Genomic DNA, 22,484 nt, shown 5'->3' on the forward strand with positions numbered 1-22,484 from the left:
AATTAACAGAATACTCAACTTAATTAAAGAAAGGATAGGAACAATCCAGTTGATGGTTATGCGGTCCCAATACCATTACCTAGAGACCGAAGAAGAAAGCGCTCATGATTGAGCTAGGGTGCAGAAGGAGGGGGGAATGAGTGACTTCCATTTTGTAACCAATACGTCATTTTAAAATGTATAAGCCTCTAGAGCAGTAAACTGAAAGCTGTGGGGGAAGGGGGAAAGGCAAGGGAGAAAAACCCCCACCCAAACAGAAGCCAATCCTGTATCGCCCTGTTTTCATGCCCTTCCTTTGAATCAGCCAATCCTGTATAGCCCTGTTCTCACAAGCTTTCCCCTTTAAATGGGCGGGACGGCCCAGAATCGGGGCCGAGGCCATTTTCCCTACTGTATTGGCACAATTTGGAGAACGGCCCGGATTCACATCTGAAATAAATTCCCTCTTGCCCTTGCATCGGTGTTGGCTCCTTGGTGACTTGGGGGGAACTGGATTTGGGGCACAACACAAGCATAATGTCTTTTAAGGACCAGCCCCTCCTGACAACATGCCCGAAGTATGTGAGATGAAGTTTCCCATCCTTGCTTCTGAGGAACACCCTGGCCTGGCCTGCACAGTTAATGTTTGCCTGGATTCTGTGCTGGCTCCTGGACAGAGACGCCAGCCTGCACGGTTACTGGTCACCTGGCTTACCCCCTGGAACTGATGTTTCCTGTAAAACAATGAGAGGGAGAGGGACTGCTGGTCAGGCTCCTCTCTGTGAACCTCAAAACTGGCTGAACCACACTTAATGGCTGCTGCATGATTTGTATATTCATTGTTTCAGTGAATCACAGATCAAGACTGAAATTCCTGCTGGGGAAAGTTAACAAGAAAATACAGAATAAACCTCCTTAAGGAACTCAAATGAACCAAAACAATCTTCTGTATGTTCTGAAACCATTGACTCAGAATTGAATCAGATCGCTAACATATTTTCCCAGAAGGATCCTATCAGGGCCTAACACCTGTGACCATGTGCTTTCAGTGCTAGTCCCGTGGGCCTGCCTCCTGTGGATGTGAAGACATCCCACTGAATGAGTGATAGACACCTTTTCTGGGACACCTCCTTGGTATTGACCTTGAAAGGACCCCAAAGCAGAATTTCTCCCCTATTTTGCCAGAGAGTAAAGTGGATGAACAGCAGTGTTATCAGGTGTGCCTGGTCACCAGCCACCAGGCCAGAGCTGAGCCACAGTGCTGTCTCTCAGGACACTTGTCTCAGCTCTCTTGTTGTGTACCATCCAGTCGTAACCAACCCATAGCTGACCTTCCAGCAGCTTGTCAGAGGCAGTAAATCTCATGGGAAAGATTGCTCATCCTCCAGAGAAGCATCTGGTGAACTCAAACCACGGGTCTTTGAGGCTGCAATGCAGCTTCATACCATTAGTCCACCAGAGCTTCCCTTGAAAAGCGAGTGACATGAACAATTTAACTCTCAGAGTTTGGATGCTGCGGGTCTGGGTTCAGGGCACTGGCTCGAGGAGTGGTTTTATTTCTCTATCGGCTCCTGCCTTTTCTTGGCTTCTGTCTCTTGGTCCCCTAGTGTCTCTCTCCCCCTCCAGTCTTCCTTGCTCTCTGCTTAATCTGCCCTTTGAAAAAAATGTCAGAAGAGATTGGTTTAAAACACACCTTGCACTACTAACATGGCCTCATTACCACAACTAAGAAAACACTATTCCTAAATGGGATTACATCAGCAAGTAATTAGTGGTTGTTGTTATGGGTGTTGAGTCAACTATGACTCACAGTTTCCCAGGAACAACAGGTCTGAACCTTGCCCTACACTGCCTTCCTCACCAACTCAGTCATACTCATGCCCATTGTTATAGTCACTGTGTCATTCCGTCATATTGAAGGGTCTTCCTCTGACCCTCAACTTTCCCCAGCATCAGCAAACAGGCTTATGACTGTGGAGAGGAACAGACTTATAAGCAAGCCTCCATGGGGCTTCTGAGGCTGTAAGCTGCACAGAAGGAGACTGCTCATCTTTCTCCCTCTCAGCAGCTGGTGGATTCCAAAGCCAGAGAAGCACAGCCTTTGGGTTAGGAGCACAACTCATCAGGGACATCTCAGCCAGAGCTCCCTACCTTTTCCACAGCAAACACAGTGGCTAGGCCTTGCAGGATTTCTTCTGAGGGCACGCAGCTCAATCCACAGCAGCCTTCCACACGAGGCTGACCCCCAGAGGGCTGTGGAGCATCGCAGATGGGAGGTGGGGCACAGGTGGCCTGTGGCCTGGACTCACTATGTAAACTATTGATCCCTTCACACCCTCCTCCTGAGCTGCTTCCCGCCCTGGTAGGAGTGGTTTCTGTCCTGAATCCTGTTTGGAATTGCCATCCCCACCCCAAAGCACCCCCACCTCTTCCTCCCTTCCCTCTTTATTCTCAGCAACTTAGGGATCTGGGAGAGCTACAGCTGGAGCTTCCTGATACACCTCCCACCCCCCTTCAGGTCTGCAGATTCAGTGAGGCAGAGGCAGCTGCAGCCAGGGACACTGGAACTGACCAGGTCTACAACCCGTCGTCCCAGAAGTGGCCACAGACAGGCAGAGGCCAGAGCCCAGGGCAGAAAAGGGATGAGCACCTCTACCTCCCTGGTGAGTGGGAGGAAGGCCCTGAGTTGGCATTTTCAAGTTTGTGTTTGGAGACAATTAGGAGCTGAATTATTAAAGGCGAGAGGGAAGAGGCTGTTTGTAAGGAAGCATGAGTAAGCAGGGGCTCAATCGCTATAATGGCTGTAAATATTTACCAGCTTAGTTGTGAGTGGGCGTGCCAGCCACATACTTGACATTGGGGTGGGTGCCCAACACAGCTTCCCTGGGGCCACCAGAGTGACACAGAATCTGCACCTACTGGTTACCAGGCGGATCTGTGAGCCCCAGGTGGGAGGGTCTGCGGGGCAGGAGGTGACTCAGGCAGAGAAGGACTTTTCAGGCTTCTGGTCACCAGTGCTCATCTGTAAACTGGGCAGGTGATTCCACTGCCCCGCACATGAGTAGCCCTGACTGGCTGGCCCAGTGGGGCTGGAGGTGAGGCCTATGTGAGTGCAGGTGGTTCATCTTACCCACCTGGCCACTGAGGAAAGCACAGGCCCAGCACAAGATCAGGAGCGGGTGCTCCAAAGAAGAGCCCCATAATTGTGAGGGGGCATGAGACCCTCTAGCTCAGCCCTAAACCAAACTTTGTAAACCACCTCTATGCATTTCCTGTGTGCTGACCATACTCGGGCTAAGTGCTGTTGCTGCTTTTTTATTTAATGCTTGTTGCAGCCCAGAGAAGTGAGCTCTTGTATTATCACTCCCATTTTACAGAGGAGAAAACGAAGGCTTAGAGAGAGAGAGTGACTCACCCAAGAGGGTACACGCCTTGTGAGTGGCAGAGCCAGGGCTGCCATGCTGAGCCCTCTGACCCTTGTCTCAAAATCCCAGGACTGCCCAGGACCCACCAGGTTGCTGCCCTCTCTTTCACAGATGCTTCCCCTTTCCCTTTTTTATGGTGGGGGTAGAAGTCCACTTCCATAGCTCCCCCTGCCTGGCAAAGTGTGGTAGGGAAGTATGTGGTACTCTGCCCTGCAACTCCTCAGAGGTGCTGCTGTTGAGGGATCAGGGCCTCCAACTGTGACCAAGAACAACCTCGGGTCTCTTCTGCCAGGACACAGATATCCTTGAAGCCACATGACCACATGGTGAACACAGGTGTGCTCATGCAGCCATGGGCACACCTACGTACATACATATGTACCGATGGACACACCTCCAGGCACACACATGCACCCACCGGCACATGCGCACACATCCACATATGCACGCACAGGCACACCTATGTGCACATATATGTGCACATGCACATGTGCACACATGCACTCTCATGGGTAAAGCTACATGCATGCATAGGCACACACAGGCACACATGCTCACATATATACATGTGTGCACATGCACACATGGGCACACACAAGCACACATGCTCACACACATGCATGTCTACATGCTCACATACATATGCACACGTATGTATCCCACAGCAGCTCCTGGCTTCCCCACAGTCTCATCTCAAGTACTGTCCTTGTGACATCAGCGCTAGGAAATAGCTCAACTGCTCACTCAAGCCGCTCACTTCTGCTTCTCTGTCTAGACCCCATTGCTATACCAGGCTAGCTGTGAAACTGTCCTGGGAGCCCCCAGATCTATTTGACCTTCCAAACCTCAGTTTTCTGAATGAGAACTAGCTAGTCTAAAACCCAGATGAGAGAATTTAGGGAAATGCTGAGGAAAGCCAAGGCCCTAGGCATCAAATATGGACCCTTGTCCCAGGCTCAGAGAAGCTGAAGTTGGAGGGGGAAAGGCAGTGTGATTTTCAGGTTCTCATGGTAAGGAAGTAGGTAAGTGGGGATAAACATGCTCCTGCTGTTGACTCTGCTTCCTTCTCCCCGGAAGGTGCAGGAGACGTGGAGACCTGGGCCTATCCCAGGTCTGTCCATTACAAGTTGATAGAAGGTGCCCAGATATCCCCAGCTTAAGTCTAGCTTAAGTCCAAGCACAGCTGGTGCCCTGATGTGTTTGGGGCAAGGGGATGAGGTGAGGCTAGTGGGTGGGGAATAGCAAGGGTGAGGCCTTGGTGAATCTTATTCCTTCCCAGCTGGAGGGATAAACTGTTCCCTTGCTAAGTCTCAGATTCTCCCTGGAAGGTGGAGATGTTGGTGACTCTCATTTTGCAGCCTCAGAATGAAGATGAACTGAGGGTATAGGTATGGACTCTGGTGGCCTAGTGATATGGAGCTGCTCTGCCAACCGAGAGGCAGGTAGTTCAAATCCACCAGCTGCTCGGTGAGAGAAAGATGGACAATCTCCTCCCATTAGAGTTATTGCTTCTGAAAACCCACTGCACAGTGAACTATGAGTTGGTTCTGATTCAACAGCACACAACAACAGCATAGGTATAGGCAGCAGCCCTGGGTAGTCACAGGGAACACAATCCACTCATTGTGGGTCCCTCCTTTCCAGGGACATCCCAAGAGATAATCAGAAGCTATGTAAACTTAGTGACAATAAGTAAAAAATTATTTCAGAAACATATAACACACAGGAGTGTGTATGTGTATACATACACACCCATCTATGCTTCAGAGCCATTACAAATGGGATCCCTAAATGCAGCCTTCAATATAGATTGCATTGCAATGTCAACAAAGCAAAAATCCTTGCCACTAGGCCAACAGGCAACATCATGATAGACAGAGAAAGGACTGAGACTGTAAACAACTTAATCTTATTTTGATCCACAATCAATACTCTTGTAACAGCAGCCTGGAGATCAGGGGACGTATTGCACAGGGAAAATCTATAATCCTCCAAATTACTGAGGAGTAATGATGTCAGTTTGAGGAATAAGGTGTACCTGATTCAAGCCATGGTCTTTTCTGCCACTTGCTTTGCATCTGAGAGTTAGATAATAACTAAGGATGACAGAAGAATTTGATGCCTTTGAATAATAGATGACAGAAGAAGAATTGATGCCTTTGGATCATGGTGTTGGAAAAGAGTGCTGAATATTCCATGGGCTTCCAACAGTACAGATATGTCTTGGAGAGGGTGTAGCCAGAATGCTCATTGGAGGCAAAGATGATGAAGCTTTGTCTCATACTTTGTGCATGTTGTTAGAAGAGGTTATTCCTTGGAGAGGGACATGATGCTTAAGAAGGTAGAGGAGCAGTAGAAGAGAAAGACCCTCAACCAGGTGAGTTGACCTGGTAACTGCAGCAATGGACTTGAGTATGTCAGAGATTGTGAGGATGGCTCAGGAGAGGGTTGCCATGAGTTGTACTCGAAGGCACATAACAACAACAAATGCAATGGAATAATGGGATCGTGGGGTACCGCTTAGTCCTGAAAGATAAGATGGATATGTTTTACCATAATGTACAGAGGAGCCAAAACCATTATTTTAAAAAAGTCAAACTTGTACAAGCAAACCATTGACATTAGCTAATTGACTTTGGAGTTGCCAGAAATGAAATAGATAGGCAGCCTATCAAAGACTTACTTGATCTGAGTAAGTGGAAAAGCTTGATCTGAGTATGTGAAAAAGATTTCAATCTAGTGAACAGAGTCAGACTTTATCTAAAGCAATTTGACCAGGTACCCAGAAAATGCAGGCATTATTAGTGATGGGGGAGGTTATCTGAGGAAATGACGTTTCAACAGAAGCCTGAAGCAGGAGCCAGCCCAACCACAAAGCGAGCTCCAAGCTCCAGGTGCAGAGAGCTGGGAAAGTTCCTAGAATGGGTTCCATCCATGTGGGGTGGGGATGGTCAAGGGCAGAGGAGCTCAGCAAGTAGGGCAGGGCCAGATTGCACAGAGCCCCTCCAGGTTTATTGGGCACTTTGGGAATTTCTGTAAGGATCACTGGAAAACAGAAATAGAAGAGTATTAGCAGAAAAGTAGCCTACTGTGTGTTCAAGTCTCCCTCAGGCAGCTCATATAAGGTAGAAGGAGGGAGGCCAGCAGCAGGGCCCTGCACTGTTCCAGAGAGGTGTTAATAGTGAAGAGAGAGGAGGAGGTGGGACATGAATCCTCACCCTCTGCTTCCTCCTTACTGCCATGAGCAAGTGCAGCAATGAGGCCCAATGTTGTAGATCAAAATGTGTTCCCCAAAATACATGTTGATTTTACTAGGCCATGAATTCCCAGGATACGGTAATTACCTTCAGTTTTGTGATCTGTTGTTGTAAACTATAACTTTTACTATGGTATATGTTGGCCTACTTACAGAAGGTCAGTAATTCGAATCCACAAGCTGCTTTGAGGGAGGAAGGTGAAGTAATTTCTCTTAAAGATTTACAGTGAAACCCAATGTGGGGAAGGGGGTGGTCACAGTGAGTTGAAACTGACTCAGGAGAGTGGGTGTGTTCGCTTGAGTTTTTTGTTTTTCTTTTTTTGATGATGGTTTTAATTAGGCAGGGTTAGAGGCAGGAATGCTATGAGGCAGAATAAGATTACAGGATAAGACTGTGTCTTGAGTCTGTCTCTTTTGATATATAAGTGGGATTGAATAAATGAGCAGAGACCAGAGAGATCTGATGACCACCAATGGAAGAAGGGGGCAGAACGTGTTCTCGGGACCTGACAGCATCCTAGACCCAGAGGAAGATTGATGCTAACACGCCTGGAGCTCTCCATGGAATTAAGCCTCTGGATACGGAAAGGAGCTGGGAGCTTCCTCCCTAGATGACAAGGAGAGAAAGCCTTATCCTAAGAGCTGGCACCCTAGCTTCTTAATGATGGCTTAGTGGCTACAGAGTTGGGCTGCCGACCCAAAGGCACTTGGTTCAAATCCACTAGCTGTTCTGTGGGAGAAAGGTGGGTAAGCCCCCATGCTATTAACTGCCTCTGCAAACCCAGGTCAGCTATGAGTCAGTTCTGACACAATGGTGGAACAACCCTTTAGTTGTGAGAAAAGGCATTTGCTTGTTAAAGCTCATGACGTGTGCTATTTCTGTTGTTGAAGCACTTAGATAAGTAAGATATTCAGAGGACTACAGAAGTGGCCTGCCAAGGTTACCAGAGATGGGGCAAGGCAGGGCAGGGCTGGCTTTTCTGCTCTGCCAGGGCCTTTTGCCTGCCCTGTCGTTCTGCCTCCAGACCTTCCTAGCCTATTGCCTGCTTTCTGCCTGCCTGACTGGCCACCCACCGTTTTTTCCACTCCTCTTTTAGGGGGTAGGAACCCAGGACTGCCTTAAGCCCATAAAGAACATAGCACCCAAGGCAAACATTGATACTGCTCTCCTGTCCAAACATCTGACACCATCATTACCAGAACTTCACCATTATGACAGTTCAAAGATACAAGGCAAGCTTGTTCATATTTTACTTCATGACATTACACTTTCCTTGCTTCTGCTGTTGATGGAAAATGGTCTGTGATGTGTTCAAAGCATCCCTCACCCCATTTCTTTTTTCTTTACATTCTACTTTGCCCCATAGAGGCTTAAGTTTAACTTCGGGAATACTCTCTCAAAACTGGGGAGGAAATGACAAAGGTCAATGCAAACTGCTCAGTGGCACCCCTTCCGGTGGTGCCTCAAGCACATCCTATCTACCATTTCACCTTCTGCTCTGAGCCAGGTGCCTCGGACTACTTTTCTGCTCTGTGTGTGTGTGTGTGTGTTCCTTCAAGCGATGTGTCATGAATCTCTTCAATGTGGTTTTTCTAGGACATGGCCCTTGATTTTTCCACATGGCTAGGTGGTAACATGAGAATAAGATGTGTTAGACTAACACATAAACTATCCAGCTGGAGATTGGCTGGTTTCACCATGCTTAAATTGAGCAGGTTTAGTGGAAGAAATTTGGGGTTCTCACAATCAGCAAAGAAGCATCTGTGAATGCCGTGCACCCTTGGGAGGTCAGAGATTCTTGTGCCAGACAGACTTACAGGACAGTAGCAACAGCTGTGGCAGAGAACCAAAGACCCAACATGAGATGGAATTGACTTGGGACTGTCTTCCCGCAGAGCCGGAGCTAGGCGCCTCCGCACAAGCTTGCTAGAGGACTGTGGGAATAGACACCACAATTGGCAGGACTGAGTACTTGGTAACACTGTCTTGAGACCACAAGGCTGAAGGCTGAAGGGCCTATGGGTGCACTTCAGAAGCTTTCCTGATTGAGAAACTGTATCCGGTTGCCAGTCTGAGCTTTCGCTTATTAACTTACCTAATTAATACCATAATTGTACGTATGTAGCTATTGCAACAGATTTCAGATCCAGTAGGGCAGTAGGATTAGAAATTGTAAAAAGAGGTGTGGGAGCCTGTGGGGGGGGGGCATGTCTGACCTTACGAGAATTGTTTTTGTGTTGTGGATGCTGTTGATGGGGCAGTTCCCTCTTGTGGAATTAGATTAGTAGAGGTCAGATATGCCCATTTCCACACTCCCTCATTTTACAACCTCTGTCACTTTGCCAGCAAAGACTGGAGCCATCCTTGCACCTTACAGCCCAGCACAGTTGTGGGGGGATCTTCTACTGTGGTTTTCAGGCTTTCACAGGTCCCTTTAGCTCCCCCTAGATTTGAAAGAGGTCAGAAAGGTGTCATCTTATTGTCGGCACTATCTAAGAAAAGAATGACAATTCTAACCATGGAAAGAAAATAGACTGTATTTCCAGAGAAAGTTAAACCCATGTTTCCTCACATCCTCAGGCAGGAGAGAAGTTCACGTGACTGGGAACTGGAGATTGGAGTCTCTGGTCGGTTCTGTCCTGGGAACTGCTTGAATCAGATAATTCTCCTCACCATACAATTTGAACCTCTAAAACTAACTTTGGTGGCCTAGTCCTAAGAAGCTGCACTTCAATCCCAAAGACATGCGGTTCAAATCCACCAGCCGCCCTGTGTGAGAAGGATGGGCACTCCCCTCCCGTGAGATTTACTGCCTCTGAAAACCGGCTGGAGGGTCAGCTATGGTTTGGTTCTGACTCAATGGCACACAACAACAACAGATCTAACACAGTCTATGTTTATCTGTCATGTCCAAGCTCAGGAGGCCCTGGCTGCCCGACATTGAGTGGCTGTCATCCGAGCTTGTTCCCTCAACTCTAATTGCGACCTGTTCTTATGTCACATAATGTTCTTATGTGGACAGCCTGTGTCTCAGCCTTGTCCTTCTGAGGCCGCTGCAGACTCCGCAGAGGTGATGGGCACTCTCGGGGTTCACAGAGCCACATTGGCGGGAAGGTTCTTCCCCTGTGCTGGGGCTTAGCCCAGGGACTCTGGAACCTGAACGCATCCTAAAAGAGACAGAGCAACCCAGGAACGCCATATCTCAGTGTCCTGAAATCCCAAAGGGAAATGGGTTAGGATGGGAGGAAAGGTGTCAGAAAATGCAAAGCCAGAGACTTTTAAAAAGATTAAAATGGTCTATAAGGCTGGCAAGCGCCCTCTTGTGGGAAAATAGGGAATTGCCGGTCGAGACCCTTCGTCTGAAAGGAGGGTGGGGGTCGGAGAGAGAAAGAGGGCATTCTCGGTGGACGTGGCCAAGCCAATAGCACCAGGTCACAAGCCTGGCCCGGCACCAACACTCCACCTTCACGGTTCTGAGCAACCCTTAACATCCACAGATGCTTCTTCCCATCCCAAGGCACTGGAAGCCTTGTCACGCAAACAATGCTAATACCTGTCACTCTAGAGGAGTGGGCCTCATGGTGCAGGGACCACTCTCTCAGCCACAAACACTTGACCTTCCTGCTGACCCTACAGCCCATTTCCCTCTCCTGTTCTGATTGGGTCACTGGGCGGTGGGCAGTCGGGCAATGGGGAGGGGGAACCTCAGCAGCCAGCTCCATTCCTAGGGAGAAACCCAGTTTCCCTGCTGAGGAAAAGCCACAAGCTGCTCACAGCTTTGAAGGAAGGCAGCAAGGCCTCCAGCTGGGGAGGGCAAATAGGTGGGGAATGGCTAAATGAGAGGCAGGTTGAGGAGCTGCTCTGAAGGTAGGCCCTGGCTTGGCTCCCAGGCCCCTGTGCCAGAGAGAAATCCCAGCAAGTACAGCTGGCTCTTGACCTTCAGACTCACCCACTCCTGATCTCAAACAGACAAGGCAACTGAGGTCCTCAGCTCTGGGCACACAATGTCCATTATCACTATCCCTGCTGATGACACCAGACAGTCTTGCCATGTCTCTGAGAATCCTACAAGCCACCTTTGAGTACTCCTGGTGGGTGGCTGAGGAAATAGAGACTCAGAAAGACTAGAAAAATTTGACTTCACACCGAAATTTGTGGCCGAGATTCCGTTAAAAATCCAGGGACATGAGGAGGGTCACTATGACCTCTGACATCAGCCTGCCTAGGGCACCTGTCTCTCTGAAGACACACCTCAGCTGGCCAATAGACTAGGGCTCAGACAAAGTACAAGCTTGGATGACTGATAAGCTGTTACGACTTCTGTCCCTCTTGGGAGAGAAGCTAAGCCCCGGATCACAGCATCTGGCCTGCATCTCTCTGAGTTCCTCTGGTTTCCATGTGCTATAAAAATTGTAAGGGCTTTTCTTCATCTCTGTTGGTTTCTAACCTAATGAGTTAAATCAAACTTTGAGACATATGCATTATCTACTTGCACAAGAATTATATTTTTAACATCTCAGAAATAACACAATTCATGCCAGATGCGCCCAACTTTGTAACCACATGTTTCTGCTGCCTCTTGGTGCTGAGGGTCTACCTTGTGACAGGACTTCTTGGTCTTCCACACCTTAGCTTCCAGCTCCCAGACCCCTGTTTACCCTGGGAAGCCCCAGTTCAATTGGCGCTAAGTCTCAGTCTAGGTGGAGGTATGCGCAGGGGTAGGATTCCATACTCCCTTGATGTGGACTTCATGTCTTTGTGAGACACTCACATCAAAGTGTTAAATGTGACTTCCTGTTGAGTCTGGACATTGGTCCTGAAGGCCAAGAACAGCACAGAGGAAGCCAAACCAGCTTACCAGGTCACACTAAGGGACTGGGAAGCCAGTTCTGTTACTCATCCCTTCTTTGCCTCCTCCCTCCAGAAGGCAGAGATGGGGAAAGGTGAGGGGAGAAAGGAAGGGCATTTTAGGAAGAGTAGTTGGTGTGTTGGGGAATTTGTCCTGCCTGCTGCTACCCAGATTTCCCATAAGCACAATTAAGTGTTCCAGGATTCTCATCCTTTTCATAGCCATGATTTGTTATAATGCACAGTCAAATGCAAGAGCATTGAGACAAGAGAAGAAAATAAGAGGTATCCAAATTGGCAAAGAGGAGGTAAAATTATTTCTACGTGCAGATGATATGATAGTATACTTAGAAAACCCTAAAAACTCAGTGAGAAAACTACTAGGTATGGTTGATCAGTTCAGCAAAATAGTGGAATACAAGATCAACATAAAAAATTAGTTGTATTTCTCTACATTGACAAATATAGAAAAGGAGCCAAGAAAAACAATAGCTAATAGCTATTACAATAGCTAATCTGCAGGCCCTAAATTTACTAATTTGTACTGTACGTATCTAGACTTTTAGTTCTAGAATGTTTATTTTAATAATAAGGGATGATTAATTGTCTCAGTGGTTTGTGGGTTTTATGTGTTTCTTTGGAGCATCAATGTTTTCCCTTTAACATCTTTTTAGGGTTTTTTTGCTTTCTGTGCATATACAGGTATTCTCTGGTTATGCAATCTAACATACAACCCCAAATTATGAACTGATCTCTACAAAGCCCATTAAATTAAAACTTTAGGAGATATATAGTGGTTTGTAATAACAGATGCTACTTTGTGGTGCATATAAAGACATTACTTCTGTTACCACCATAATATTCAAAAGATGTTTTAGTGTATAAAAGAGTGTTTCTTTCACTTTTTATGTATTATTGTTGTGTTCTGTTATGTCAGAACCCACTCATAGCTGACCATCAGCAAGTTTTTGGAGGCAATAAATTGCTTGGAAAGAGTCTTTATCCTGTGGAACGGCTGGTGGATTTAAATGCTGTGCCTTTATAACAGTCTTATGGCTGTCTACAATTTGACAGCACTTAACAACAGCATAGACCTCTGCTGGCCTAGTGGACAGAAAGTGATACTTTCAAGCCAAATATGGGTGATTTTAATCTGAGGCCTTTGGTCAAACATTCTTCTAAGTGGTGTAGCACTGTTCTATGTGTTGCTGTACATAGGTAACTCATAGTTGCTGTGATGTCAAACACTGTGACACGAAGTGTCAAATGTGATAATGATTACCCATGGTAGACAGTATTTGGTGGAGCTCCCATAATTAACACAAGCTTGGAAGCAGGAGTGGCATCCACTTCCAAAATAACTTCCCTCCGTAAACTCTATGAACGTGGAGAAACGATGAAAGTTATACAAATTATACAAGTGTTCAGGTCTTTTGTTCATAGAGTCACTATGAGTTATCTACAACTCGACAGCACTTAACAACAACAACAATCACAAGATTAGATACTTGGGTGTAAATCTAACTAGAGACACAAAAGACCTATACAAAGAAAATTATAATAAAACATTACTATAAGAAACAAAAAGAGATCTGGAGAAATGGAAGAATATGCTCATGGATATGAAGACTAAATATTGTGAAAATGACAATTCTACCAAAAGCAGCCTACAGATTTAATGTAATCCAAATATAGATACCAATTCCATTCTTCAACAAGATGAAAAAGACAATTCCCAATTTTATCTCAAATGGGAAGAGACCCTGAATAAGCAAAGCACACCTGAAAAAGAGAAACATGGTAGGAGGCATCTCATTCCCTGATCTCAAATCCTAATACACAGCCGAGATGGTCAAGACAGAGTGGTCCTGGTTCAGTGACAGATACATAGATCAATGGAATAGAATTGAAAACCCAGAAATTAGCTCATCTATCTATGCTCAACTGATTTTTTATAAGAAGATGAAATCAGTTAAGTGGGGAAAAACAGCCTTTATAACAAATAGTGTTGACAAAATTGGAAAACTATCTGTAGAAAACTCAAACAAGACACACACCTCACTCCATACACAAAACCAAATCAAAGCACATCATGGAGCTAGGACTAAAACCAAGGACTATAAATGTCATCAGAGAAAAGCTCGGAAGAACTCTAGAAGCCCTATTCCACAGTATGAACAGTCTTCCAAGCATAATGAAAAATCTACAGCCAGGAGAGAACAAATCAGATGATTGCGACTTTCTAAGAATCAAATCCCTATGCATATAAAAAAACTTCTCCAAAAGGGTAAAAAGGAAAGCCACATGTGGACTGGGAAAAAAATTTGATAATGACATATCTGATAAGGGACTCATATCTAAAATTTATAAAATATTTCAACACCTCAACAACAAAAAAAGTAAGCAACCCAATCACAAAATTGGCAAAGGATATGAATAGGCACTTCACCATAGAAGACATTCAAATGACAAACCACACATGTAGAAACGTTCAGAATTGCTAGCTCTTAGAGAGTTGCAAATCAAAACAGCTATGAGATATCATTTAACTACAGCAATAATAGCAAAGTTCAGTAGAGCAGCCAACAATAAATGCTGGTGAGGTTTTGGAGAGATTGGAACACTTATTCACTGCTGCTGGGAGTGGAAAATGGTGAAACCACTATGGAAGCCGTCTTGGTGCTTTCCCCAAAAGTTAGAAATAGAAATACCATTTGATCCAGCAATTCCACTACTAGAAATATATCCTAAAGAAACTAGAGCTGCCACCAGTTATATGCATATCCATATTTATTGCTGCATTATTTATAATAACAAAGAGATGGAAGCAACCCAAGTGCCATCAACAAATGAATGGATAGGAAATCAATGGCATATTCACACAATGGAATACTATGTAGCACTGAAAAACAATGAACTCATAAAACATTACACAGCATGGGTGATCCTGCAGGACCTTATGCTGAGTGTAATATCTCAGTCACAAACAGAAAAATACTGCATAGAACCACTATTATAAAGTAGGTTTGACATGAAGGTTTGAGAGGAGAATAGAGAAAGAGTGGACAGATAATGAACACTACACTGGAACAGATAGAACTGTTTAAAAGGAATATATTATTATTATTATTGTTGTTGTTATTGTTGTAGTTATGTACTGTCAAGTCACTTGCAACTCATAGTGACCCTATGTACAAGAGCCCTAAACCCTACTCTATTCTGTGCCAACCTCACTGTCTCTAACACACTCTCATTACCCCAATTACTGAATAGGTTAATCTCATTGAGGGTCTTCCTCCCTTGTGCTGTCCCTCCACCCTCCCAAACATGATGTTTCTCTCCAAGGACTGGCCCATCCTTGCAACATGCCCAAAGGATGTCAGATGAAACTTCAGAATCCTTGTCTCTAAGGAGCAGCCTGGTTTCACCCTCTCTAGGCTAAACTGTCTATTCACTTAGGAATCCTCTTCTCTAGCACCACAGCTCAAAGGCACCAATTCACTTTCTATAATCCCTAGTCACTGTCCAGCACTATGATGCATAGCACACAATTATGAAGACTATGGCCTATGGCCTGAATCAGGCACACCTTAGTCTCCAGCCTGATGTCATTGCTCTTCAGTACTCTGGAGAGATCCCTGACATCTGACTTTCCCAGTGCAATTCGTCTCTTGATTTCCTGGCTGTTGGTACTAAGAGCGTCAATTGTGGAACCAAACAAAATAAAACTGTTAACACTAGCCCAGAATAAGACTTATTTTAAAGAGGACTGGGGAGGGGGATGGGAGGTAATTGTGCAACAATGAATGAATATTTTTAAAAAGTGAACTGGAGGAGGGGGAAGGGAGGGAGTGAAAGGGAGTAAATATGTGCAACAAACAATGAATGAAAATCTAACTTTTTTTGAACTTTTGTTAAAATCACTGCAGGAACTAAAATATTATATGTTAAACCAAATAATCAGGAATTAAAGGAATACAAAATATAAGCTGGAATTTATCTTGTGACCGATTGCAAGAAATAAGCTGCTTCCTGCAGACAAGAGGTAGCTAGGTAAAGAGTCTATACTTGTGAACTGCTTCCTTTCTGAGCTAAGCATAAGGTTGACAATAGAGGAAAAATTCGGCTTCATTTACAAAGGAATTCTCTTTGTGATTTACTTCCTGGTGATTCTCAATATAGTCACAGAGAGGCGTGGCTTGAGGCTGCTTCAGTCTTCCACCTGTTTGCCCCCTCCTTCACGAAGCTCTCTGTTTTTCTCAGTCCTGGTGTCCTCATCTCTTATATGTCCTTGGTTCACAACAAATCATAATTAAAATAAAAATTTTATTAAGGAAAAAGAAAACAAAATCCACTGGCCCAGGGCAGTTGGAGTCCAAACCTTACACCTGGCAGCCTCCCCCAGGTAGAGGCTGTGTTTCTGCAGGGCTCCTGTACAGTTCAAAGTCTCAGCTGCCCCAGAAGAGCCCACCCTGAAAGATACATGTTCCACATCTGGGAGCTGAGCTTGAGGGCATTCATGAAGGAGAAGCTTGAGCCTGGTCTCTGGAACCAAGCAGGAAGCATTTAGAAGAAAGGATGGAGAAGACTGGAGAACACCCTTCCCCCAGGCTTCTAAGCCCAGGCAGGCCTACATGGGGAGGAGGATGAAGGAAAAGTGGGCACAAGGTTCTAAAGGGAATGGGGGTCTAACACTGAGCTGCAGTGGAGCCACTTCTACTACAGTGACCTCGTGGGTGAGGAGTACCATGCTCCACAGTTTTCAATGACAGGTTTTTCAGAAGGTGACTATCAAGCCTTTGTTCTGAGGTGCTTCTGGGTGGATATGAACATCCAATCTTTCCATCAGCAATTGAATGTCTTAATCATGTAATCCCACCCAGGAGCTGCTGTAGACTTGCTTACCAGAAACCTCAGTGTTGTTGAATCTATTCCAACACACAGAGAACCTCTCTCAGGTTTCCAAGGTTGTAGGTCTTTAAGGAGAAGGAGACTTGCCATCTTTCTCCTCAGAAACAGCTGGTGGATTTGAACTGCTGACAGTCAAGTTGGCAGCCCAGTGAACCACACCATCAAAACCCCTTGAGTTCTTGCTAGGACATGAAAAATGACCAGAATCTGGGTAACATTTCATCCAAAGAAGTGGAAAGAACAATTCCATAGAGTAGGATGAGAAGGGCAGAGGTGTCAGAGAATCGAGTGTGCTCCAGCTTGTTTGAGAAATTGTTATCAGGCATCAGTGTTTTAAACAACAGGCCACACTCTTCTTAGCTGTCCTGTGAGTTTGCAGCCCACCTGTACCCCTGGTCCCCACCATCCTGAGCATTGCAGAACCAGCATCCAGCAGAGCCAGAAAGGTCTGAAGCACACCTTTGAGTCCCAGTCACTTTTAATGTGAGGAAACTGAGTACCAGGAGACAGGACTGAGCCACCCAGCCAGGACAACCACTGCTTTCCGGAACCTGACACTCCCACCCTGGGACGCAGGAACAGCTGCATGCCCATTGCACATACGAGAAAGCTGAGACCCAATGTGGTCAGGAGAGATGTTTAATGTCACCTGCTCCTAGGAGCAGAGCCTGGCCAGCAGCTCAGTTGCCCCAGCACATCCCTCTGACCCCCGACCATGGGCCTGCAGGCTGGTCCTCTGAGAGAACAGGGTCAGCCTGTGGCTGAATTTGACCAAGGCTGAATTTTGCCACAGACCTACTCCGTTTGGCCCCTAGAGTTTGCAATTATCTTCTAATTCATTAGTGTTTAAAATTTGGGGGATTTCACATGAAGATTCATAGTTCCTTTTCTTTCAAAAAAGCACCAGGCTGGGAAAGTCCCACTTCCTGGGGGTGTTGTCCTGAGTCTTCCCTCTGGAGGCCACTGAGCACATGACAATCTTGTATTCTTATTTTCATTTTTGCATTCTTAGTCTTACTCTCTTATTTCCAGAGATTTGCCTTCTAATATGTAAAACCCAAACCAATCCTAACCCCTGCCATGGACTCAGTGCCAGCCATAAAGACGGGGAGCTTCCTGCTGTTTTCCCTTGGAACAGATGACTCTTTGAACCCACCCAGCTGCTCTATGGGGGAAAGACTTGGCAACTCTGCTCGTGTAGGGAGTTACTCTGCAAATCCAAAGATGGTAGAGGAAAATGGGCAATCTCTTCCCGTGTGATTTACAGTCTTCAATCTCCCCCACCCCCGGAGGGTCAGCCACTGGAGAGTTGATTCTGACTCAATGACAAGGAGTTTGAGAACCTTCATAGAAATTTTCTAGGCACTAGGTCCTTTCTACACACTGGCTTGGATCCTCACCACAGACATCGTCAGCTGTCTTTGATGGGGGAAGAAGGGGTCCTCAGATAGGGAGGAGGGACACAGCGGAGACAGATGGGCAGGGATGGGTGGATTGGCTGGGGTGCACTGCCTCTCTCCCTCCTAGCACCAGAGAAAGACACCTGGACCCCATCATCCTCTCCCTCCCAGGCTGGTGAGTGGGGAGAGCCCTGGCTTGACACTTACTGTCCCCCGGACTCAGTAAGGATGGCAGGGCTGAAACAGAGGGCCCCTTGTGATCTTGTTCCTGGAGCTACTGCTGACTTCACTCTACTGCAGTTTACCCCTGGCCCACACCAGGCACATACAAGTGCTGGGCCAGGCACACACAGGCCCCAACCCCAGCTGCTCCAGGCCCTGCTCTGGCCCCCAAGCCACCTCTCCCAGATCCCACATCCCGTGGAAGCAGCCCTCACCTCGAGCCAGTTTCCTAGAGATGAAGTGGAAGAAGAAGCTGATGATGTCACCGAGGTGCGTCTTACAGCCTTGCTGGCACTCCTGCAGCCTCAGGCTGGGCCCCTGGGAGGGACCTCGGGCTTCCCCTCGCCCAGCCATCACAGGTCTGGGTCCCCCACCACTGTCTGCCTTCCACAAGCTAACAGCAGCACCTTCCTTCTGGAATTCTGTCTCCTCTCCTTTCTCCGATCTCAGTTTCAGCGCCTCTCCTGTTGACCTCTCCTTGTTTCTTGGTCTCTCACGCCTCCCCTTTCTACTCCCACCTTCTGTTCTGCCAGCCTTTCCAAGGACTGCCTAACCTTTGATCTGGAACCGTGGGACCTGGCCAGCATCCTATAATCCCACTGGCCAAGGCTGAGATCCTTGCTGAACCCTTACTCCTGTCCCAGAGCCAGCCCTCTCATCGTGGGCCCCCCAACACCTCAGCTTCTGGACCTGGAAGGTCTGTCTCCCAAGTCAGGGTGCTTGTGGCTGCTGGGTTAAGAAAAGTGGGTGGGCAGTCCTCTTGAGCACCAGCATGAGTGGAGGAGGTGTCCCTGCTGTAAATTTGAGGCCAAGGGTGTGATCTCACCCCTGGGCCTCACCCAGGTCCCAGGGCTTCTCCACACCAGAACTGGAGTACCCTGCTCCCGCCTAGCCCTTTCCTAGGAGGCTCAGATGAGGGGCTCAGGACAGGGCTCCAAGGCTGGGCTCAGTTCACTCACCATCCCTCCTCCAAACCCTGCCAGTGCCTCTGCAGAGGTGATGTGGCAAGGGGTCCCTCAGAGGAGGGGAAAGAGAAGCCAGGAGTGTGACAGGAGCAGGAACTGCAGCCCCTCATCAAGCGATCATTTAATGTGTGCAAGCTCTGAGGGCACAGAGGTAAGAGGCTGCACTGCCAATCCTAAAACACATGGTTTGAATCCACCAGTTACTCCACAGGAGAAAGATAGACAGTCTCCTTTGGTGTGATTCAAAGCCTCTGAAAACCCACTGGGTCAGCTATGGGTCAGTTCCAACCTGACGACACACACCAACAGGCAGCATAAGGGTCAGTGAAAGAGAGGAAGACCCTCAATGACGGGGTGGACACAGCAAGGACTAAGGGGTATGGTGTAGGGTCAGGTGGAGCTTCCACAGGCTGGATGTGGGGCTTCCACCTGCTGGGTGTGGGGCTTTGCAGGTTGGAGCAACTCCAGGGCATTTATCACAACAGGCAGCTTGAGAAGGTCCTTCTGCGTTTAGTCACTAACACTCTGAAAGAAGTGTGCAGCAAAGAATGCCAGTTCAGGACTCATCTCCTCCTACTTTTTTCACTTACAGATTCAGAGTTTGTTGCAGGTAGAAAGATGTTCAATTGAAAAACCAAGTATCCCTTCTCAGCCTTCTTTGTGGTTGTGGCAACTCAGTTCTGGTTAACAAAATGCAAATATTAATTTCCCCTGGAGTCTGTAAAAGGTTTGCTTTCCTGATGCAGACACTACCACTTCACCTTTCCACTGAATTTCTCCTTCCTTTTATCCTGTATTGAGGCCATGATGGCTGGAGCTTAAGCAATGGCTTTGCTACCATGAGGGTAAAGGCAAGAGAATCAAAGGCCTAGACTCTGACATTTCCAAGATTCCTCATACAGGAGACAAAGAAGTGTGGCCAAATGCCAGTGTGTGAAAGAGCATCAGGCTTCCCATGCTGCCTCCACACAGAAGCAGTGAGCCTTAGAGGATCCCTGCGAGTTGGAAATCTGAGCAGGTATCACCGAGGAGGTCCTTCTAGCCAGGTTCCTGTCAGTGATGAAGAGGCTTCCTGGAACCTGGTTCTTGCACCTGGTGTTGATCTGGGTGCTATCCTGGAGTGTGCTCCCTCAGCCAGGAAATTGGATCCAGGAACCATGGGAGGTAGAGGCAGCGGCCCCTCCCTGTGCCTTCCAAACACACCCTCATGTTTCTGTTCCCCATGGGCAAGTGGTTTTGGATCTCTAAAACGATGAGAGGGTGAAAAAATACATCCTTAAGGAGGAACCATCAGCAGATCTATCAGACTGGAAGCTGAGACTGCTACTTGGTCATCTGGGTGTGCGTGCCACTCAGGCCAACAGGGTACAACAGGGTGCTGACCTAGTGGATTATCTCCATGGTCTCGAGGGAAGGATTTTGGAACCACACAGGACAAGGAGGGCTGGAGCTCAAATGTGATGAGTTCTCTGGGGAGCCACTGTCAAGTACAAGGATAAAATTACAGCAACCTGATTAAGGCAAGGCTACCAAGAGTTCATGTCCATCAAGAGCAAGGCCTTGGATCACTCTTCTAATGACCCTCTACTCTTAGTTGAGGGTTCTGTGGTATATTAAGCAAGGTCACAAATTTAATACTGCAACCTCATGTTGTTGTTGTTATTGTTATGTGCCATCAAGTTGACTATGCAACCCGATGCACAACAGCTCTGAACCTTGTCCTATCCTGAGCCAATCTCACCGTCTCCAGTATGCCTGACCTTATTGTCACAGTCACCTTGTCAATCCATCTCCTCCAGGGTCTGTGCTGACCCTCCATTCTTCAAAGCATGATGTCTTTCTCCCAGGACAATATGTCTGAAGTATGTGAGATGGAACTTAAAAATTCTTACCTCCAAGGAGAAACTCAGTTTTACCCTCTCTAGGACAGATTTATTTGTTCTCTTGGCAGTACATGATACATGATATGTTCAATGCTCTTCTTGAGCACCACAACTTAAAGGCATCAAATTATTTCTTCTGTAATCCTAAATTCAACTCTCAGATGAATAGCAAGTAATTAAGAAGACTGTGGCCTGGATAAGGCACACCTTAGTCGCTAGACTGACATAATTGCTTTTTAGTACTCTGGAGAGCAGATTTTTCCAATGCAATTTGTCTTTTTTGTTTCCTAACTGCTGGTGCCAAAGATGTGGATCCAAGCAAGATGAAATCATTAACAATCTCAGTCTTTTCTGCATCTGCCTAATGACCTGGTGGTGAGGATCTTTGTTTTCTTGATGTTGAGCTGTAATCTATTTTGAAGGCTGCAGTCCTTTATCTTCTGCACCAAATACTTCAAGCTCTCAGTTTTGGTAAGCAAGGTTGTGTCATCTGCATAACACAGGTTGCCTTGATGTGGTATCCCTGCCATCTGCACCATTCTATATGTATGTTTGCTTGTCCTTATGGTTTGTTCTCAAGGCTATTATTTATCTGTCAGTTTTGTATTGGAGAAGTGTCTTTGCGTGTTGCTGCTCTTAATAGCTTGGATACATACGTGCTTCCTTGCCTATCATTTGCTCTTTCGGGTATAGCATTTATTTGTCAGATGCTCTATTAATGTGGAACACTCAGATTAAGAATGATTAGCCATGCACTTCTGGAATAATATGCCTTGGAAAACCGTATGAAGAATACAGTACACTTAGAATACACTTAGATCTCTTCTTTGAAACAGTGGGATTCTGGAAAGTAGGTCATTTTAATTTCATTAACAATCAAGTGTAGCCTGTTTGATCTTTTTGAGTTAATTAACAATCAGGTGTGTGCATGATAATGGAATGTGCAGAGAGCTGGAATAAGAGAACAAAAAGGGTAGAACTTGTTCTGCACTTCTCAGGTTGAGAGAACAGAACACAAATTTAAGTCTTGAGGCACAATACTGAAAGATGCTATATATTGAATGACCCAGAAAGCATCAAAAGAAGATGGAGGGAATACACAGAATCACTGAACCAAAAGGGACTGATTGACACTTAAACATTTCAAGAAGTACCATATGAACAGGAACAAATGGTAATGAAGGAGGAAGTGAAAACAGCATTGAAGGCATAGGCCAAAAAAAAAAAATTATGTATCTATCTCTATCATCTCTCTCTCTCTCTGAAGGAGGAGTGGCATCCATTTCCATAATAGCTTGCCTCCAGAAACCCTATGAACGTGGAGAGAGGATGAAAGGCACCCAAGCATTGAGGACTCTCCTTCGTAGGGTCACTATGAGTCGCCTGTGACTCAGCAACACTTTATATATATTTGTTGTTGTTGTTATGTGCCGTCAAGTCGTTTGCGACCCTACATACAACAGCCCTAAACCCTGCTCTATCTTGTGCCAATCACATTGCCTCTGACACACCCATCCCGATTACCCCAGTCACTGAATCAATCCACCTCATAGAGGGTCTTCCCCTCCTCCGCTGTCCCTCTACCCTACCAAGC

The 22,484-nt window shown here is 46.5% G+C and overlaps 1 protein-coding gene across 1 annotated transcript in view; it reads right to left on the minus strand.

The window, feature by feature from the left end:
- KCNIP3 (Kv channel interacting protein 3, calsenilin) overlaps positions 1–22,484 on the minus strand; it is a 172,437-nt gene that overhangs the window by 99,330 nt on the left and 50,623 nt on the right. The gene's annotated exons all lie outside the window — the stretch shown is intronic.

The sequence above is a fragment of the Elephantulus edwardii genome, unplaced genomic scaffold (genome assembly GCF_000299155.1).
Source record: "Elephantulus edwardii isolate Elephantulus edwardi_28Jun2011 unplaced genomic scaffold, EleEdw1.0 scaffold00541, whole genome shotgun sequence".
In the NCBI taxonomy this organism is placed as follows: Eukaryota; Metazoa; Chordata; class Mammalia; order Macroscelidea; family Macroscelididae; genus Elephantulus; species Elephantulus edwardii.